The following is a 21,436-nucleotide window of genomic DNA, read 5'->3' on the forward strand; positions in this document are numbered from 1 at the left end:
TCAGCATCAAAAGGAAATTTTGTAGGCATTACAAGATTTTTACACAATCTATGGTTTTTCGAAACAAAAATTAAAAGAGATTGGCTAACGAATTCTCCCTCAAATGGAATATCGTATTTTGGGTTTATTCAGTCCGTGTACAACTTTTTTTCAGCCTCTACCCACCGTTGGGAAGTTATGATCAAATGCTTAAATGAAACTCCACTAAGCGATCTCATTCACCACTAGCTAGACCTTAAAAGAATAAGCAGCACAAAATGGACTGCAAGGATCCATGGAACAAGATTTTTGTCTAAAGGTTACAACGCTTTCAAATCTGCTCTTCATACTCTTCTGTCTTCATACGCTGAAGACTCTAAGAAGAAAGCTGAAACAGTTTATGAAGCTGAGTGTTTGTTGAGAGAAATGTCAAAAAAAAAAGAAACTTTCATAATTAATGAGTTTTCGGCAACAATTTTAGAACGTATCAACGCTGTCTGTAAATCATTACAGAGAGAAGATATTGAACCTAAAACTGCATTTCAGCTTCTAAATTCACTTTTGAAGTTCTTAAAATTCCAAAGAGATAATTTTGCTTACTACGAGCAGAAGGTCTGCGATCTACAATACTCTGCCGACGAGAGCAAACAAACGCGAGCAAGATGCAATTTGATGATGCTAATTCCAATGAAGTTTTTCTACAGGGTGGAGAAAAGAGATTGAAACGAATCTACCAAAAATCAGGCCTGACGCACTATACAATTTTCGGGCCCGTAAATATAATACTTTAATAATGATACTTAAGCTCGTACTTCACACACGCCGAAGTCGATCGAGGTTCAACAAGTACGAGAGTGTAGACGGCCACCTTGTGTAACTTTGCCTGACTTCGTTCTACTTCCATTCTCTGTCGGTCTGGTCAAAGGGATCTTTGTCTGTATTGCACTTCGAACGAGTGTGTAGAGAGGGTACTTCGGACTTCGGTCAACTTTGGCGAAGTAACTTCGCCGAGAGTGTGGAGCCCGTTTTAGATGTTAAAACGTCTGAACTTGAACCCGTCTTTAAAACGTTCTTTAAAACGTGTTACGTCTTCCAGTATATCATCAACATCGATATCGTTCTCATATTTGGTAATAGTTTTCAAGTCTACTGTTTCACATTGTCTGCGTACATGTTAAAAATATCGTTTACAGAATTATAAACATCTTTTCGTATAGATAGTTGCTCAATTAAAATATCACAAATTAGGGATGGGAAAAACCTACCGGTTTAAACCTAAAACCGGTTTTTTTTACTTCGCAATAACCGGTATTACCGGTTGTTTTTTTGTCCCGGTTATAACCGGTTTTTTCTTTTTAAAGTAAAAACCGGTTATTGGGTTTTTACGGTGATTAGGATTAGGTTAGGTATTATTTCGGATCCCAATAATAATTATTATTCTCAACTAATTATTCCAAACAAAACCATAATTCAAATTTTATTATATTTTATAAAATACAGAAGCAAACTGAACGTGCAATCCCACATCAGCCAGAAACAATTATTAAGTTTTATTATAATATTTCCTTGAAAAGGTATTTATAATCATATTATTTACATAAGAAGTGATCTGGTTGAATTAAACGCAAACATCATCTATTTTCACACTTAAATCTTGACATTGAAATTAGGTGAATTACTTTTTCTGATTACCAAAAATAATGCTCTGATTATGAATATGAATTACTGATTATGAATACGAATCTTCAAGAACTTCGCTACGTTTTCAAAACGATACACTCATACAGGAAGTATTAAATGAGTTAAAATGTACCTATTCTACAAATATACAAACGTGTTAAAAGTAATATATTGTTCTTTCGATAGTACTAATTTTGATCATATTGATATCGAGTCGAATGGAGTATCGCAAACTAAAGTGTATTGTAAATGTAACTTTGTAACCTATTGGATTAAAAAACCGAAAATCGGTTTTTTCAAAAACTGGTTTTTTTCGGCCGGTTACAACCGCCAGGTTAAACCGTAAGCAAAAAAAAACCGGTATAACCGAAAACCGGTGTTTTGTCAAAAACCGCCATCCCTATCACAAATATGTAAAAAACTATGTGTTTAAAATTTCCCGGTCCTTTTAAAAAAATTGCTAAGAAAGGTTTATGGTTTATGAATAAAACTCTTATTGTTATCATTTTTACCATTTCCTTTTCGTAAAATGAAAGAATTTTGAAAATTTGTATTGTTGTTGCAATAAAAAAAATTTTGGTGATCTTTTCGGGCCCCATCAAAATTCGGGTCCGAGGCAGTTGCCTCACGGGCCTACTGGCAAAATAGGCCCTGGTCAGTAACTCAGTATAATATGGTGTTTGTGTGTTTTTTTTAAACTGAGTGATACTCAAATAAAGAAATGTGCTTCAAAACTACATGAAAACTATACTGATTATATTGAACCTGAAATTTATGATGAACTATTGCAGTTCAAATAATTTATAGTCCATTTTCAGGACTGGTAGCGAAAACAATGTATTCATGCTTCATAGTCTGTTTGGGTTCAAATCGAAGTTTCGAAATTTGTCAGTAGCTTGTAAGATTTATCTTACGCTAATGATTACAAATAATGCAACAGGCGAACGATCATTTTAAAAAATACTCTGGGCTAATTAACAAAATACAAGGAAAAGTTATTTACCAGCAATTTTATTGCTGGAATCGAATCTTATTATTGTATGTATTAATAATATAGGTATGCAAAGTCCGCAGATAGTGTGCTACTTTATTTATAAACAAAATGGCGCCCGAAAATCGTGTTTTTTTCAATTTTTGCTCTATAACTCCAAAGATTTTGACTTTACACCAAAAACACCCAAATAAAAATTCACCGCAATTAAATTCTGCATAGAGACGTGTCTTTCCCGATTCACTTCGACGAAAACTTTCCCCGTAAAAAGCGGGTTATTCCAACAAAATGTTTAATTTTCAACTAAAATTTTAGATAAGTAATTGTTAATCAATAATTAAATAACTTAGTAATGTAAAAGCCCTTTTTGTATAGATTATAATTCCAGAAGTCAATGAAAATTGAATGAACAGTTTAGCAACAATTGAATTGTTAATTAAAAATTTATGGTCGCTATAATAACGACAATAATTATGATGGATAAGAATAACTATGATTTTTTCATAAAAAGACACTATACCTATCTAATGTACTTTACAGAATTGACATTGGACTATTTAAGCGGCCTCAGGAATATTTTAAAAGTATAAACAATTTTTTGGCTTATAAATAAATAGAATATCTCGGGAAATATTGAACTAAATTAAATTGTAAAAAGGGCATTCGAAAAACAGCGGCAGGGAGCTTCTTTTAAAAGAAAAAATGTTTAATTATGATAAGTAGTTCCTGAGATAAAACCGGTCAAAGTTGACCAGAATTTACAGCAAAGATGTAAACGTTGTTCTGAAGCTATTTCCTTGTGGCATTTTTATGATTAATTATTTATATGGGAAATAAGCCACAATTAAAATGAAAAAAATAATTTTATTAACGTTTCGACGCCCAAATCGGGTGCCGTTGTCAAAATACAAAATATTACTAAAATAAATAAATAAAGATGTAAACAATAGGATCATCATTTTTAAACCATAACCTTTTTATTTTTGTCCTCTTTCTTCATACCAATTTTCATATCCGTAAAATGCTCATAACATATATTATTTTAATAAAAACTATCGATAATACGTGTGAAAATTGCCAAAAATAGCAAAATTCCAATCAAAAATTAGGTTGGAGAAACTGTAACCCTCAAAGTTCAAAATCGGTATACGTTAAAAAAATGCATTTTATCGGCTTCCCATGGAGCAATTTCCTTCATTCTTTTTTTGTTCCCAAGTAACTCGAGTAGGGCCATCGAACTAACGCATTATTAAATGTCAGACTTGCTTTTGTTTTGTTATAATAGATTAATTTATTTATAAGAACAGAAAACTACAAATTTTTTCCAGTTGTAGGCTTTTTTTACATAAACCCACTACAAATGTACCTGTTAAAGTTAAAAACATAAATATTCTCATTTGAAAGCTGTATAATTATTTAAACAATTTTTATTTAAACAAATTAAAATTTTGTGTTATAATAAATAAATAAATTAATTATAACAAAACAAAAGCAAGTCTGACATTTAATAATGCGTTAGTTCGATGGCTCTACTCGAGTTACTTGGGAACAAAAAAAGAATGATTGAAATTGCTCCATGGGAAGCCGAGAAAATGCATTTTTTTAACGTATACCGATTTTGAACTTTGAGGGTTACATTTTCTCCAACCTAATTTTTGATTGGAATTTTGCTATTTTTGGCAATTTTCACACGTATTATCGATAGTTTTTATTATAATAATATATGTTATGAGTATTTTAAGGATATGAAAATTGGTGTGGAGAAAGAGGAAAAAAATAAAAAGGAGATGGTTTGAAAATTATGATCCTATTGTTTATATATTTGCCGTAAATTCCGGTCAACTTTGACCGGTTGTATCTCAGGAGATACTCATCATAATTAAACATTTTTTTCTTTTAAAAGAAGCTCACTGTCGCTGTTTTTCGAATGCCGTTTTTAAAATTTAATTTAGTTTAATATTTCCCGAGATATTCTATTTGTTTATAGGCCAAAAAATTGTTTATAATTTTAAAATATTCCTGAGGCCGCTTAAATAGTCCAATTTCAATTCTGTAAAGTAAATTAGATAGGTATAGTGTCTTTTTATGAAAAAATCATAGTTATTCTTATGCATCGTAATTATTGTCGTTATTATAGCGACCATAAATTTTTAATTAACAATTCAATTGTTGCTAAACTGTTCATTTAATTTCCATCGGATTCTGGAATTATAATCTATACACAAAGGGCTTTTACATTACCAAGATATTTAATTAGTGATTAACAATTACTTATCTAAAATTTTAGTTGAAAATTAAAGATTTTGTTGGAAAAACCCGCTTTTTACAGGGAATGTTTTCGTCGAAGTGAATCGGGAAAAACACATCTCTATGCAGAATTTAATTGCGGTGAATTTTTATTTGAGTGTTTTTGGTGTAAAGATAAAATCTTTGGAGTTATAGAGCAAAAATTGAAAAAAACACGATTTTCGGGCGCTATTTTGTTTATAAAAAAAGTAGCACACTATCTGCGGACTTTGCATACCTATATTATTAATACATACAATAATAAGATTCGATTCCAGCAATAAAATTGCTGGTAAATAACTTTTCCCAAAAATGGCCTATTCTCCGATAATCAGCCCAGACTAAAATGAAAATTATTAAAAACTGCCACCGTTCGACAGTGGCACAAAATATACTTAACAAAGGATCGGAGATGGAGGGTTTATCCGAGGTTTTGGAGGGAAAAGAAAAAGTTTCTTAAGGGCCTCCTAGCTTGGGTTGCCTAGGGGCCTTAAGATTCTTAATCCGGGACTGATCAGAACAAATAGTGTCCATGGTGACTGCTATGTACGTCATCATCTGGAATTAAATTCTTCCGACACTAAATTGATGCATCAGAGTACTCGGAGGTACAAAAAAATAGTAAAATCTCTCCAATAATCTGTTTACATCAATTTAACGCCGAAAATCCTCGAAACTCCAGAAGAGGATATGTCTCAACAGTGACCCTGGACAATACTGGACATCAGGTGTTCCGTGGATTCGTTCTGATGGTGGCGTATTTATGTTTAGCGACCCCAAAAACCCCGGAATAATCTGTTTAAACATCAATGTAGCAGTGCTGAAAATCACAGTGAATAATCATCAATTTAGTGCTAAAAAAAACCCCAGAGTAACATAATCTGGCCCTTAATATACTGATTTTGACATGTTTATGCACTTTTGGATGCATTTTATGCACTGTAAATGAAATTAGGCATTTCCATCCATTTTTCTATTATAGACTTTTTTAATGACGATATCCTGAACACAATGCAAAAAGTCGATAGGTGCTGTATGTAAAAATCGATTTATTCGGGTGTTTTTCGTTCTAAATGCCCTGGTTTAGGTATGTGCTATTTTCCTTTCTATTTGAATAATTATTTTTTGGTTACTGCTAGTTTCTTGTCTCCTCATTTCACTTTTGCAATCCTGAAATATATGTATGTATTTAATTGCTTCGCATATTGCGAAAAATTTTGTTGTGTTTATTGATGTTTTGTTGAGTAATTTAAATTCTAAGTGTTTTTTGTTTGTTTTTGGGTCATATCCTGTAGTAATATGTTTTGATCTGTTTGTGTAAATATGCTAGTAATCCGGCTATCTTTTATTCACCGTTTCCAGGGAATGTTTTTGTGTTCATTCTGGACAGTTTCGATTTTGTTTGAGAATATAATTCCGGGGTGTTTATCCAACCGTTAAGAATTTTTATGTATGCAATAATATGTTTGAATACTGCATGACAAAAATATAACTTTCAACAATATAAATTATTGCTAGTAGAATTGGGTTAGCTCTGAAACTGGAAAATATACTATACATGTATACTATCGAAAAGAATAAACAACAAATTAAGGATGACAGCCGAAATTCTAGAAATGATGAAAAGTAGACGACAGGCTAAAGGTACTAAAAATTACAACAAACTCAATAAACAGGTAAAGAAAAATATCGAAGAAGTCAACGGAAAATATTTAAGGAAAACTGTAAAGACTAGAGGTAAAACACGATATGTGTTGATCTACGAGTATGTACCGGGTGTCCCAATAATAATGGCTCTCGGCCATTTCTCAGGAACGGTTTATAGTACAGCTTTGAGAAAAAAATATTTATAACAAAAGTTGCATTGGGAAAAGCCTGGAAATTATTTTCATAATTGTAGGTCCACCGCTAGAGGGCGTAATTGAATATCAAAAATTAAAAATCAAAACTTTACAAAATTTACCTAATGAAAGGACACTGTAAATACATCATCGTATTCTTCATAAAATTCGGCGCATATTTCATTTCACAAGTTTAAGTCTACCTTTGCCAATAAGAAGTGGGGGTGAGTGGGAACCTTCTTATGAAAAAATGGCTGTAAGTCCGGTTCTGCTTAATCGAATTTTGCATGCATGGTCTTGTTGAAAACAGGTCTTTTTCATCAATTAAATAGTCTTATTTTCGAAATAGCCTAATAAGTAATATGCCAGCTAGTAGGCTTTATTTAATTATTTTCGGAAATCTAGTTTTCTTTGGAGAATAATAAATACAAGTATGCATTTTTAATCCTGTATTACAAAATTAGACCAATATAATACCGAAAACCGCATGTCGATATCTTTTTTCTATCTCGAGATATCTTAAGAAACGTGTAAATTTTAAACAACTGAACAACTGTTAATGTCACCGGTAATCGAAGTTAAGTAAAAGTAGTGTGCTATGGAAAAAAAAGAAACATTTTCCGGATGTAAACGTATATAATTAGTTAAAACAACAATGAGACAAACAACACTATAAAATATAACAGAGAAATAAAAACACCTAGTTACTTAATGACCTAAATGTTCAAATTGTTGCCTATCATTTTCGATGCAAGCATAATTTACTCCTTCAAGAGTAGATTGAACAGCAGTCTCAATTTCTGCTTTCGCAATGCTTTGAATGGGGTTTCGTATTCTCTACATCAGGGGTCACCAATTGGCGGACCGCGCACGGTGGTCCTTTTTCATAATCTATGTTTGCAAAAGGTATAATGACACTCATTGAATACCTAGATAACCAGGTAAACAAAATAAATCGATCTTAGAACTCAACTCCCACCACGAAGTGAAAAATTGAAACCGAAAGTTTTACTTCTTTACCGAACTTACGCTCAGTAGTTTCAGGCAATTTACCAGCGCCCGCGCCCTTTCAAAGTGAATTTAAGTGTACCTAAAACTATTATTTTAATATTTTTTTGAAATGGAAGTAGAGCGAACAGGTATATTTACAATATTATAAAACAATAGTTGTACCTTTGTTGATAAAAAAAATATTTGATTGTAAAAATGATGATAGATTAGCACTAAAATAAGAATTTGTAAAGATTTTAATAGAGTAGAACTTTTGGGATTGTTCGGGATTGTTGCTAAACTATTTGTTTATTGTTACTTTATTTATTTATCTCTCAGAAAAAGTTACTCTTGTGTGCTCGAACGTGCTCTTTCTATATTTTTTTAATTTTTGTAGGTTCTTGTATTTTACATATACAACAATGTTTTACCTGCATACGAATTTTCAGTCCTTTATATTTTTAGTCTAAGAGCTGGGAGCGGATTTTGTGCGTGATAAGTAATATGGAAAAATTATACGGGGATATATTGAATTAGTTGTGTACATGACTTTCCCCAACGGCCGGAAAGCAGAGTGGGGGACGAGGGTAGTTATAAGGGGTCAAAGTCGCGGTTTTTATTATTTTTTTTGTGACGCTCATGATGGAGATAGTGCACCAAAATTTGTGAAGAAGTAGATCATGACATTACTAAGTAAAATCTCCAGGGGCGGAACGCTGCGTGGCGAGCAAATGTTGTGATGCGTCACAAAAAAATAATACAAACTTTGACTTTTACCCCTTAAAACTACCCTCATCCCCAACTCTGGTTTCCGCCCCTGGAGATTTTGTTTAGTTACGTCATGATCTACTTACTCCCAAATTTTGATTCACTATCTCGATCACGAACGTCACAAAAATCCCTTATAATTTTTATATTAACCCTGCCCCCACCCCTTTGTCGGCACGCAACGTTCCGCCCCTGGAGATTGTACTTATTTACGTCATGACCTACTTATTACCATATTTTGGGGCACTTTCTTGATCATGAGCGTCACAAAAAAACAATAAAAACCTCGAATTTGACCCCTTATAACTTCCCTCGTCCCCCACTCTGGTTTCCGGCCGTTGGGGAAAGTCATGTATACAACTAATTCAACATATCCCGGTATAGTTTTTCCATATTACTTATCACGCACAAAATCCGCTTCTATCTCTCCGACTAATTGTGGTGTAATACTTTTGCAACCATAGATCGTCAGAAAGGACCACTGTGCCTCGGTCCGCATCCGGACCGTGGGCACCCTTGGGCTAGTTTTGTGCGGACCGCCATTAAATTCAGAATAAAGTGTTAGGCAATTTTGAAAACGTTTGGCCATGAGATTGTGTACTATGTTTGGCTCAACTTATGTGTGCGGAGCCGCTTTATCAAGAATGAACTTTATTATAAAATACGCATTTTCGAGTCTTGAAAACTCATGTAAATTATTAGATTTGAGGTTGCCAAGTACCTAAATTGAAGTTTAAACATTCAATTTCAATATCCTTATACGTAGTCGCGGTTTATTTATACGCCCCTACTCGACTTTAAAGCCGCCGCGCGTTGCATTTTATGGTGCGTCTCTGTCGATACATATTATGAGAAAAATTACCAACAAATACTTGATATTTATTAAAATTTTATAATTTATTATTAACATAGATTTTTTTAATAATTTATTTATTTATTAAATTAATTATTGCTATTATAAGCTAATAAAAACGGTATATATTGAAATAAGCCCCAAATACTCATCAGTATCTTGAAATTGAATCCTTAAACTTCAATTTAGGCGCTTGACAACCCCAAAAATAATAATTTACACATAAGTTTTCGAGCTTTGAAAAAGCTTATTTTCGCATTTTTCATATTTTAAATCATTTAAAACTCGAAATCTATCAAGTTTTGAGAAAAATGACAAGATCTTTTTTGTTAGGATGACTCGAAAATGCTAAAAACATATTTTCGTGGACAAAAAAGGTGATGTTTTGGATATGTTAAAAAAAATGTTAAACAATTTCTGCCCAAAAATTTTGCAAGACACCCTTCTGCTTTGTTTATAGGGGATCATTTTTAACAAGAATCCGCAAAGAAACCAAATTAGAACAACCAGTCCCATTATGTAGTAGACTAAGAGCCGCTATAGGTGAAAATTCTTAATCATTTTAGGCACTACGGGACCCTATAACTTAAATAGTAGAACCTAAAAGAAAACGTTTGAACACTGTGCCGTCACTTTTCAGTGGCACATGCGTCTACAGTGGCGCATCAAACTTTCCACTTATGGACGGGACACATAAATTAAAAAATACTCTCTATAATTACCAGAATTTAATTTTTTTCATTTTTTTAAGTTTTATGTGATTAAGACATAAGATTCATCGTAATTTTAACCCACCACCCCCTTCTCCCTGCCCCCACCATCAAAAACTTTATTTTTCGATTTTATTTTTTTTTTGGGGGATGGAATCAATTTTAAAATTTCAAAAAATTTACACGCATAGTTAAGGGTTTTATAAAACACGTCTATTTTTTATAGACCTGTAGGTTGAGTGTACATAACCTCAAAAAAATTTTAAAATTTTTTTTTTGAAAAAAAGTATATAACTTTTTTTTGGGGATAGCTGCAGATCTAATTTTTTCTTAGTCTTGTGTATTTTATCAAACACTATGTTTCTAATTTTTTTCAGATTTTTCTGTAACGCTGGTCACCTTCAAAAATCCAAAAAACTGTTTTTAAGGGAGTTTTGGGGGGTTTGAACGTGTTTTTCTGATTTTTAAATATTCTAAAGAACTCAGTTACTTCAAGTTACATATAACCTATAAAAACAAAATTGATTTGATATATTATGAAGTCTATAAAATAGGGAAAATCCCCCAAAACCCCCCAAAAAACAGTTTTTCGGATTTTTGAAGGTGGGGAGACTTACAGAAAAATCTGAAAAAAATTTAAAATATAGTGTTTGATAAAACACACAAGATTAAGAAAAAATTAGACCGGCAGCTATTCCTCAAAAAAAGTTACACGTTTTTTTGAAAAAAAAAATTTCTTTTAATTTTTTGAGGTTATGTACACTCTACCTGGGTCTATAAAAAATAGGCATGTTTTATAAAAGCCTCAACTATGCGTGTGAATTTTTTGAAATTTTAAAATTGATTGCATCCCACCAAAAAAAATACAAACGAAAAATGAAGTTTTTGATGGTGGGGGCAGGGGGAAGGGGGTGGTGGGTTAAAATCACGATTAATCGTATGTGTTAATCACATAGAACTTAAAAAAATAAAAAAAATTAATTCTGTTAGTAAGTTCTGTTAACTTTTAATTTATTTATCCCGTCCATAAGTGGAAAGTTTGATGCGCCACTGTCGACGCATGTGCCACTGAAAAGTGACGGCACAGTGTTCAAACGTTTTCTTTTAGGTTCTACTATTAAAGTTATAGGGTCCCATCGTGCCTAAAATGATTAAGAAATTTCACCTATAGCGGCTCTTAGTCTATAGCATTAAATCCGGACTCCAGAAGTGTCATAGGTTGTCGAAACGGACCCTCAGGGAATCTAATTGGTGACCCCTGCTCTAGATCATGTTTTCTCGAGTAGGGGGCCTAGCGGCAAAAACAAGGTCTTTAATCCGTCCCCATAAATAAAAGTCTAAAACAGTTAAATCTGTTGCTGTTCAATCTACTCTTGAGAGAGTAAATGCTTCATCGAAAATAATTGGCAACAATTTGTACATTTAGGCCGTCACTAAGTAAGTAGTTGCTTTTATTACTTTGTTATATTTTAAAGTGTTGTTTGTCTTATTCTTGTTTTTATTAATTATACAGGGTGAGTCACCTCTAACGGGACGGAAGATTACAGCGAAATGGTAAAAGATTTGAAAAAAATTTTAAATTAGTAGTGTGTAAGTTGATAAAATCTACATTTTAAAATTATTTTGAAATATACAGGGTGTCCCAATAAATGACGGCGTATCAAAGTTATATTTATTCTTATGGAACACCCTGTATTTTATTGCATTTTTTAATTATCCGCAAAAAATAAGGTATAATTTCGTAAGGCTTCCCTATACCTAAGTACAGAGTGTTCTGAGTTATGGTGACTTTTCTTAAAATGTAAAGTTTTAAAAGAAGGCTTATTCTCAAGTTATTTAAGAAATTATGAAAAAAATACTTTTACATCTAAATAGTTGGATATTGGTTGAATGTATTCCATAATTAATTATTACACAATTATTTACAGGGTGTTTAAAATTTACAGTTTCATTATTGGATTATTCAATGTGTCATATGATGCTTATTTTAAATGGAACACCATGTATATTAATACACAATTATACTAAACGGAGTCACCTCTTTCGAATGGTATATGGATGTCCTATACCTAGGTCTAATAGTTTTTGCGTAATTTACAATTATTTAAATTCTTAATCTGTAAATCGAGTTTAAAACAAAAGATGTATCTCATTGTATGACATCGTCATTTTATGACAGTACGGTCTGGTAATTATCAAAAATATAAACATCTGTGTATGAAATTCAAATTTAATTGTTCCTAAAAATGAATAATCTACGAAAAAGTAGACATGGTACTTACTTTGCATTGGGGAGTGTTTGCAAAATTGTATCTTACCTTCTTAAGTTTACGCTCAAAAGTATCCTGATAGAAGACACCCAAAAAAGGACGTTTTTGAGAGATTTCAATGGATTCCGTGCTACTGGTAATGTTGCATACGGAAAGTTAAATAAAAATAAACCAGTTATTTGTGATGACGTCAAGGAGCTTGATGTCCTGCTTTCTGTTACGGAAAACCCAAATACTAATAAAGAAAAAATTTCGGGTGAATTGTAAATCAGTCAAACGACTGTTAGAATACTTAAGAGAAACCATTATTATCCGTATAAAACTCAACTATACCAGTATTAGGCCAAACAGGATTATGATAAATATTTAACTTATCCTTTATGGACATTAGACTATAGAAGATCCTGATTTTTTTAATGTATTGTATACAGACCAATATACCTACTTTTCATAATAATGGTCTAGTAAATAGACATAATTTTCATTTCATTATGATACAGTAAACAAACATTTATTTCGTACTGTTTAAAAATCGAGAGTGACTATAAATATTATTTTTAAAATCAATTTACCGTTTAAGAAAATTGTAAATTACGCAAAAACTATGACTCCTAGTTATAGAACATCCCTATACCATTCGAAAGAGGAACCTGCGCTTAGTACAATAATTTATTAATATACATGGTGTTTTATTTAAAATAAGCATCATAACACATTAAATAATCCAATAATGAAACTGTAAATTTTGAACACCCTGTAAATAAATGTGTAATAATCAATCACGGAATACATTAATTATAAAATAAAACCCAGACCATACTGTCATAAGGTGACAATGTCATACAATGCCATTAATTAACTACATCTTTTGTTTTAAAATCGATTTACAGATTAAGAATTTAAATAATTGTAAATTACGCAAAAACTATGAGACCTAGGTATAGGACATCCATATACCAATCGAAAGAGGTAAAATTGTTTAGTATATTTATTTATTAATATACATGGTGTTCCATTTAAAATAAGAATCATATGACACATTGAATAATCTAATAATGAAACTGTAAATTTTGAACACCCTGTAAATAAATGTGTAATAATTAATCATGAAATATATTCAACCAATATCCAAATACTTAAATATAAAAGTAATTTTTTTATAATTTCTTAAATAACTTGAGAATAAGCCTTCTTTTAAAACTTTACATTTTAAGAAAAGTCAACATAACTCAGAACACTCCGTACATAGGTATAGAGAAGCCTTATGAAACTATACCTTATTTTTTGCGGACAATTAAAAAATGCAATAAAATATAGGGTGTTCCATAAGAAAAAATATAACTTTGATACGCCGCCATTTATTGGGACACCCTGTATATTTCAAAATAATTTTAAAATGTAGATTTTATCAAATTACAAACTAGTAATTTAAAATTTTTTTAAAACCTTTTACCATTTCGCTGTAATCTTCCGTCCCGTTAGTGGTGACTCACCCTGACGTTTACATCTGGAAAATGTTTATTTGTTTTTTCCATAGCACACTACTTTTCCTTAACTTCGTTTACCGGTGACAGTAACAGTTATGTTTAAAATTTACACATTTCTTAAGATATCTCCAGATAGAAAAAAGGTATCTACATGCGGTTTTCGGTATTCTGTTGCTAATTTTGTCTAATTTTGTAATACAGGATTAAAAATGCATACTTGTATTTAATATTTTCCAAAGAAAACTAGATTTCTGAAAATAATTAAATAACGCCTCCTAGCTGGCATATTACTTATTAGGCTATTTCGAAAATAAGACACTTACATTGAGAAAAAGAGTTGTTTTCAACAAGACAAAGTATGCAAAATTCGATATAGCAGAACCGGACTTACAGCCTTTTTTCATAAGAAGGTTTCCACTCACCCCCATTTCTTATTTGCAAAGATAGACTTAAACTTGTAAAATCAAATATGCGAAGAATTTTATGAAGAATACGATGATGGGATTTCCAGTGGCTTTTCATTAGGCAAATTTTGTAAAATTTTGATTTTTTAATTTTTGATATTCAATTACGCCCTCTAGCTTTGGACCTACAATTATGAAAATAATTTCCAGGCTTTTCCCGAGGCAACTTTTGTTATAAATATTTTTTTCTCAAAGCTGTACTATAAACGGTTCCTGAGATATGGCCGAGGGCCATTCTTATTGGGACACCCGATACATAAAAATTTGCAGCAGGCCTCTATAGACCTAAGAAAGCTGGATACACAACATACAATCACGACAAGCCAATAATAACTATAGAGAAAAAAATCGACACCTAAAAAAATACGTAAAAAACTTTTAGAGATAAACGCCAAAACTCCAACAACGCCGTTGGCGGCAGAACAGGCCCTCCACTTACGCTTTATGAATTGGGAAACGGTATCTGAAAAATATGGTTAGTCCTAAAAACTAACGGACTATTTTAAAGTGCAGAAAATACGCTTTCTTTCTTAGGTATGTCTACACCTAAATGTACAAGAAACAAAGTTAAAATGAGAAATTAAAAAAAAAGCCTTAAACGTTAGCAAAAATTTTTAAAAATAGAAAATTTTAAACAGCCGTATCCTGATGAAAATTAGTCCTAGAATCTACTACAATAGACCATTTTAAATACCATTAATTTTTCTTTCTATTAAGTGTACCATTGCGTATACAGTGCGTCCATAAAGTAACGCATAAATTCATTATTTCGTAAAACAGCGACTTTAAGGAAAAATACCGGTCGATTTTTATTTTTAATTACCGATTTTTTGGCATATATATCATACTAGTGACGTCATCCATCTGGGCGTGATGACGTAATCGATGACTTTTTTAAATGAGAATATGGATCATGTGATAGCTCATTTGAAAGGGTATTCAATTCTCTATTCACTAATGTAAACATTAACATAATTATTTATACAGGGTATGCAAAAAAACATTTTTTTAATTAAAATAATTGAGACAAAGAAGAATGTATGTAATTTATTTAATTCAAAATGCGTTTTACTACTGTCATAAAACAGAACAAAATTTTAATTGACAAATAAACATTGAATTTCGCTTAAACGAAATGTTCAAACTGGCAAGAGGCGCAGGTGGGTGGCAGCTTTAACATTGAATTTAAGCGAAAAACAATATTTATTTGTCAAATAAACATTTTTTTCCTGTTTTCTGACAACATTAAAACGTATTTTGAATTAGATTAATTACATACATTCTTCTTTTTGTCTCAATTATTTTAATTAAAAAAATGTTTTTTGAACACCTTGTATAAATAATTATGTTAATGTTTATAGTAGGGAATAGAGAATTGAATACCCTTTCAAATGAGCTATCACATGACCCCTATTCTCATTTAAAAAAATCATCGATTACGTCATCACGCCCAGATGGATGACGTCACTAGTATGATATATATGCCAAAAAATTGGAAATTAAAAATAAAAATCGACCTGTTTCGGGATTTTTCTTTAAAGTCGCCGGTTTACGAAATAATGAATTTATGCGTTACTTTATGGAAGCACTGTAGATATATCTAAAACTGCGTACAAAAGTTATAGAACAATTTTTTCTAATATGTAATTACACTTTTATAAACAAGAACTTTTTATAATACCACGTTTTTATTATTTATAGTATTAAATGATTTTTTTCCCAAAGGCCATAAAAGAAAAGAAAAAAAATATTTTTCCCGGACAAAGTGACAAAGAGACAAACAAAGAATATGTAAACAAACTAGCGAAGCAATTTTAAACATGCAGTAGCGGTTACAAATTAATAGAAAATTTTACATGGCATAGAAAGTAGCGCCATCCATTGAGGAAATTAGTAGAACCATCTTTTGAGAAAAGTGAGAACTAATTTTACAATATAAATTTTAAAATGGCTTAAAATTCCCAATAAAGCTCAATGCATCCATGTAAAAGCTGTTGAATATTGCATTGTCATCGAGTTCTGAGTTATTCTGAAAATTTCAGATTAGCTAGTCGGGAAGTAAGTACCTATGTTTAAAATGGATTACAATATTTTTCCCGGACAAAGTGACAAAATGACAAAGAAAAAGACAAAAAACAGGCGAAGTATATAAAAACGTAGTAAAAAATAGGGAAAATCGTTTGAGTGGAGAACTTTGAAAAATCGTATCTTTGATACTATGAATCCTAGCAACTTGTATCTCACGTCGTTTTAAAGAGGAAGGATAGTAGAAATAAGTTATAAAGCAAAAAGAAAAATTACGTTTTTTATTGCTTCGTGTTTTAAATATATTGTTGTCAAATAAAATTATTTTTTATTTTAGAAACTAACATGTTAATAGGAAATTTAATTTTGATCAACCTTTCTATTGATGTATATTTACGAAAAGTGCATAGAATTCACCCTAATGTACCCTAGTGCATAGGGACTAATTCACCCCTTTCTCAAAAATGCACCCCTTTAAATGGTAGCACTCCGTGGTTTTTTCATATTTGGGGGCTCATTGAACATATGAAACAATAAAACCGCTTAGACGTTGTAGTTCCTTTTAGCCATCTAATTTTTGGACATAATAAATAGCCCATTATTTTAGTCTTATCAAGTAATTACCTACATTAAGCACAAATGAAACACAAAATCCATAAGGAAAATAAACTTCCTGTAGCTGGCTGTATACTTACCATAAATCACAAAAATACTATGTTGTTTGTAGAAGGTATACTTTAAAATACCCTAAATAAGGCTCACAATGGGACAAAACGATTTCGGATTAAGAAATCTGTCATCAGTGTTCTAAAAGCCAAAAATTGCATGCCTGAGCCACCACAATGTGTTGGATAAAAACCCTTTAAATCGAAATGATTATGTTGTGTTACATATTTAAATAAAATTCAAATGATGTTATAGATATGCCTGGATTTTTCCCCATTGCAACACAGGACTCTTCCCACGTGGTTGGAATTTTTTTTGGAGAAAACCTCACATATTGGATTTCAATGGCCAACTGACAACTGAATTGAAGTCACGTGGGAAGAGTCCTGTGTGGCCCTGGGTAACATACAGGCATATCTATAACATCATTTGAATTTTATATAAATATGTAACACAATATAATCATTTACATTTAAAGGGTTTTTACCTAACAGATTTTGGTGGCTTACGCATGCAATTTTTGACTTTTAGAACACTGATGATAAATTTCTTAATCCGAAAACGTTTTGTCTCATTGTGACCCTTGTTTAGGGTATTTTAAAATATACCTTTTACAAACAACATACATAGTATTTTTTTAAATGAAACACACTACATTGACATTGAAGAATATCAACAAGCTGCAATAATGTTAACCTACCCTCGTATTAACAAATATATTAAAATAGAAGTTTAATCTACTTCAATTGCCAAAAAAAAATAAAACAATAATATTCGGATAATTAGGCAAAGATCATCGAATAGAAAACAATCGTTATTTTGTTCTGAGGCAAAGATATACGGTTGTGACAGCATCATGACAGCATGCAGTTAAACAGCTGATCAAGTACGTGCATGAACTTTGTAGGAGATCCTCTACCTGAAAAGTTTGAATCGATTTTTTTCGAAAACGGTGCGTCATAGCGACTTTAGACAGAAGCATTGTTTACTGTAAAACACAAATCGATATTTATTACATTTAAGAGCAACTATCGAAATTTGAACACAATAATTATGAATAAAATGTCCAATGTCGTCCCATTCGAGCCGCGTATACCAATTCAAAAACATATTTAAAGCTTTACAAACGGGCACTTTTCGGTAAATAAACACAAAATGGGGTTACTTAAAAAACTTAAATATTTTAATATTACGAGACGTGAGGTTGTCACCTTTAAAGAGCCCTTAGTATAAGTACAAAGCGTTTTTTACAATTAATTTAAATGAAGTTGATTTAAAATGATCATAATAAAACTAGGACGCCCTGTACAAACAATAGTAAATATATTATAATGTACTCTAAACACAAATTCCAATTATTATAATTTACTTAAATTCACATGGTGTTGAAAACAAATAAATGATTAAAATATTTTGATAGAAGTAGGGAATAATAATTATAAAGTCAATATTTCTCTTATGTCAGATATACAATTTGTACACAAGTCAGTTAAATGTTGACCAAATGAGCGCCAAAATCAATACCACTAAGATTTTAAAATGTACTGGAAATATGGTAAATATTTTGCTACCGGAAGATATAAATTGGCAGTCATTTGTTCTTGTTTATCATTGAGAATAAGATAATGCAAAGTTAAACAAATATAAATAATGTAGATACACATGATTGTGTATTTGCTGATAGATGTTTTGCGAAGAAAATATTTAAATTAAGTAGGTAGGTACGGAATTTTTAGACAGCTGATCAGTACCGATTACTTTAAAGTACTTTGAACCTGTTACTATTATGTACATATAACATAGTGAATGCAACCAGTTATACTCATGTTTTATTTATTTATTTAATAGTCATTGAGAACTCTTCTAAATTGTAAAGGTTTATGTTGGGCATGTTATTTTATAAGATTTGGTAGATGTAGATGCATATTGTTTACCAAGACGTCTCTGGTTGCTGAGTACATTTATGAAGTAGTACCCAACCTGACATATCGGGAAGTAAATGCTAACTAATATTAATAGTAAAACAACAGGTGACCAACCTATATTATGGAAACCATGTAAGAATTCCTCAATAATATGACAAACACACAACACTGTGGAAAGCAGTCACAAAACAGAAGTTTATTAAGTCTAACGAATCCTATTTTATATTTTTAAACGTGATTATTTACCGAGTTTCGCGTTTTTTGTTGACTTTAGAGACGGGTGAGATTGGTATTGCCTGATAATCTAGTTGGCCATACACTCATATACAAATTAAACGGCAAAACTAAAGGGGCTGCGACCGAGCCCGGGCTTCTAGGCCTGCTGGAAATGCTTGTCGCGAATAGACCTACAACGCACGCTCTATGCGAATACACACGATGTTCGACGATTTTACATTGGATGTTCCTGTTAAATCAAAATCCAAAGAAATCATTGAGAAACCTTACGGAAAGTAGGGTAGGCCTTATTTGGCTAAATCGACACAGAAAAACTAGGTAGAAATTACACAAATGTTCAGTTTTAATATAAATAAATATGATTTTATTGGAATAATTTATATTATTATTTAAAGAGCGTTATAAAAATTTTAACATCACTTTTCTTGTTATTGATAAAAGATAAGTGAATATGGAATGGAGTAATTCAATACAAACCCTTTGACTCGATAATGACTAATGTTCAAAAAGAATGAACCTTTTGATGTTTTTGTTTGTATTTAAATACCTAATTTATCTCAAAGAAAGTGAATGAATATTTATATTTCAAAATTAACTACTTAGTTGATTGGACAAATATGATTGATAATTATTTTGATATTCCTTGTAAGGAATAAACCAAAATTCTAAAATAAATTTTATTTTGCGTTCGGCACCAGGCCCGGACTGGGTGTTTTTTTGGGTCTCGGCCTTTTGCCTTGGTTAGTATCTATCCATTAAAAAAATTAAACGCTGAAATTTTTTTTAACTTTTACACAAAAATTATGCAGCTATCATTCCCCTAAAAAATGTTTTTACTTGCTTCTGATTTCGCCGTTTGGCACCGAAGGCGCACCAGAAACCTACATAATAAAGCCAGTGGGTACAACAAATTACCAGATATCAGATAGTCAAATAGCTTAGATACGATACGCGGCGCCCTCGAAGACCATTTTTACTATTCGGGCGCCGTTCGTAGGTTCAATATCCTCTGTTTCTATTGTAATAAACAGCTTAGATGCGACCCGCGGCCCCCTTTAAGACTATGTTTGTGATTCGGGCGCCGTTCGTGGGTATCAATTTCCGCTGTTTCTATTATAAAAATAGCTTAGATGCAACGAGCAGCGCCCTAGAAGACCATTTTTACGACTGGTGCACCTTTCGTGGGTATCAATTTCCACTGTTTATCAAATAACGGATATTTATACCTATGGAAGGCGCCCAAATCGAAAAATGATCTTCGAGGGCGCTGCGCGTCGCATCTAAGCTATGTGATTATCTGATACCTGATACAAAGAGTGTTACACCCCACAATTGGACTAAAATATACAGGTGTGGTTTTCAGTGCTCCAAAACTACATTATACATGCAGGATTGTTGTGTCCCAAACTCCTAAATAATGAAGCCAGTGGGTACAATAAAATACAACTTGTATCAGATAATCAAATAGCTTAGATGCGACGCGCAGCGCCCTCAAAGACCATTTTACGATTCAGGCGTCTTTCGTAGGGTCAATATCCGCTGTTTCTATTATAATAAGTAGCTTAGATGTTAGATGCGACGCGCGACCCCCTCGAAGACTATTTTTATGATTCGGGCGCCTTTCGTGGGTATCAATTGCCGCTGTTTATATTATAAAAAAAATAGCTTAGATGCAACGAGCGTCACCCTCGAAGACTATTTTTACGATTGGGGCACCTTTCGTGGGTATCAATTTCCGCTGTTTATCAAATAACGATATTTATAGGTGAAAACACTACGCGTCGCATCTAAGCTATTTGGTTATCTGATACCTGATCTCTCGATCAACTCCTTCACATCCTCGCATATCGGACCAATCAAGCCAAGAGCATCCACAAAAGCTTCCTGATTTGAAAATCTTTTTAGATCGCTATCTTCATCTTTCCGTTTCTTCCTTTTGCTCATTAGTTCAAAACTCACATCCTTATGTAAGCTGAGCGATTGTTCTTCCAAACCAGTCCAGATTATGACACTGTTTAGAAGTGATCTTGAAACCAGCGAGAGGTCCAGAAAGGATTCACTATTACTTCTTACGAACGTAGGTGGCTTACCGTCATTTAGCACGGTAAGCTCCATGGTGTGGATCCATTCTGATAGGTATTCCCCTCTCGAAGCGGGACGTTTGGTGGAATATAACAATTGTACGCCAGCCGGTCTACAACTTATGCCTTAACATACTTATTAACATTTTTAACAGAGTGTCTGGTGATTGCAAAACCTCGGTT

At 32.2% G+C, this 21,436-nt stretch overlaps 1 protein-coding gene across 1 annotated transcript in view; it reads right to left on the reverse strand.

Annotated features, from left to right (window-relative positions):
• Positions 1-19,322, reverse strand: part of LOC126889827 (uncharacterized) — a 787,508-nt gene extending 768,186 nt beyond the window's left edge. Inside the window, exon 1 of the mRNA XM_050658511.1 lies at positions 19,050-19,322. The gene's annotated coding sequence lies outside the window, so the exon portion shown is untranslated. The remainder of the gene's footprint in view (positions 1-19,049) is intronic.
• Between the last annotated feature and the right edge of the window lie 2,114 nt (positions 19,323-21,436).

Source organism: Diabrotica virgifera, chromosome 8, assembly GCF_917563875.1.
Source record: "Diabrotica virgifera virgifera chromosome 8, PGI_DIABVI_V3a".
Taxonomy (NCBI): domain Eukaryota; kingdom Metazoa; phylum Arthropoda; class Insecta; order Coleoptera; family Chrysomelidae; genus Diabrotica; species Diabrotica virgifera.